The sequence below is a fragment of the Colobus angolensis genome, unplaced genomic scaffold, assembly GCF_000951035.1.
Source record: "Colobus angolensis palliatus isolate OR3802 unplaced genomic scaffold, Cang.pa_1.0 Scaffold294, whole genome shotgun sequence".
NCBI classification, from domain to species: domain Eukaryota; kingdom Metazoa; phylum Chordata; class Mammalia; order Primates; family Cercopithecidae; genus Colobus; species Colobus angolensis.
In genome coordinates this window covers 2,472,636-2,474,338 of record NW_012116199.1, presented here as the reverse complement: position 1 = coordinate 2,474,338, position 1,703 = coordinate 2,472,636, and the positions used below count along the sequence as shown (strand labels likewise).

The 1,703-nt window shown below is 37.2% G+C and overlaps 1 protein-coding gene across 1 annotated transcript in view; it reads left to right on the top strand.

Moving 5' to 3' along the window:
• Positions 1 to 396: 396 nt before the first annotated feature.
• Positions 397 to 1,703, top strand: part of TJP1 (tight junction protein 1) — a 274,337-nt gene continuing 273,030 nt past the window's right edge. The window contains exon 1 of the mRNA XM_011949255.1: positions 397 to 524. The gene's annotated coding sequence lies outside the window, so the exon portion shown is untranslated. The remainder of the gene's footprint in view (positions 525 to 1,703) is intronic.

The following is a 1,703-nucleotide window of genomic DNA, read 5'->3' as shown; positions in this document are numbered from 1 at the left end:
CCACCAGGCCAGGCTAATTTTTTTATTTGTGTGTATATATGTAGAGACAGGGTCTCCCTGTATCGCCCAGGCTGGTCTCAAACCCCTGGGCTCAAGTGATCCTCCTGTCTTGGCCACTCAAAGTGCTGAGATTACAAGGTGTGAGCCACCACCCACAGCCTAATGAATCTTAATATTGTACTTTTGAACCCTGTCAGGATGTCTAAACTAGCTAAGAAATACTTAGAAAGGGTATCTGATAGAATGTAGCTCCGCTGTGGTTCTTAACTTTTTGACTGGAAAACGGAGTGTGATATTTCCAAAGCTACCCTTGAGTAAATGCTTACCTGAAACTTGAGAAATGTGTTCACCTGTAAACCTGTCTTTTTAATAATTTTTTTCTTTTTTGCAGGGTAACCCCATCCTCTGAAAATCCTAATGGTGCTACTTCTAGTGTCAGCCAAGGAAAACCCTCTTTAAGACGAATTAAAGGGAGATTACACAGAAGCAAAAGCCTTGATAGCATCGATTTCTGTGAGCTCACTGTAAGTGGACTGAGCAATGCTTTTCTTATTTTTTCAAAGAGTATGAAAGTTTTTATTTTATTATTGTCATAAAAGTGCAACAGACTTATTTTGTGGCAGGCATTTTTTACTTTTGGAAATGGTTTACCCAACAGGTTGCCAACCAGAATGTTTTCTTAACTAGCATGGATATGATACATTTATAAAATGGTTCATAATGATGATTCTGATACAAAGATGAAGGTAGAGAAATGCTTCGTGAACTCTACAAGAAAAATTGATTTAAGTTCAATAGAGTATTAATGGGAATATCTTGTAAAATCACAAATCCACATGTTAATATAAGTAGAGACTTAAGTGTCTGATTAACCCCAAGTGCCAGACAATAACTACTCTGATATTATTAGGACAGATCCCAATTCAGTTAATAATGGTGCTTTCTTTCTATTCTTTTTTTTTTTTAACCCTCCTGTTGCCCCGAATGGAGGGCAGTGGTGCAATCATGGCTCACTGCAGTATTGAACACCTGGGCTCAAGTGATCCTCCCACATCACCCTCCCAAGTAGTTGGGACTATAGGCGTGTGCCACTATGCCTGGCTAATTTTTTAACATTTTGTAGACATGGGGTCTCACTATGTTGCCCTGGCTGGTCTTGAACTCCTGGCACTTTCTTTTTATTCTAAGTGGTTACATTAATGGTCATATTTTTTTCAAGGCCAAGTGACACATTATTATTTCTCATATGGGAATGTGGTAAATTCATGCATGTTTTGGGAGGAACACTGGCACTTTCAGGCCCCACTTGAATAAAAAAGATACTGTAATGTCAATTTGTAAAGCAAACACTAGAATTTTCTTTGCTGTAAAACGGTTTTATTTCAATTAATGTATCATAAGATTCAATGGTAAATTAATGAATGTTTAGGTTATTTGGTAGACCTGATATGTTCATTTCTGTCCTTTTTGAGTTTTGAAAAATTTTGAATGATAAAGGTACCATTGGCCATTGTTTCAAAAAATGGTATCAAAGTATGAAACTAAATTCTGTCTCTTTCATCTCTTACCTGTAACTACTGAAAATAAAAGCTCGGTAAATGTGAATACTCTATTATTTATTCTTTTTTTTTTTTTGAGATGGAGTCTTGCTCTGTTGCCCAGGCTGGAGTGCAGAGCCACAATCTCAGCTCACTGCAACCTCC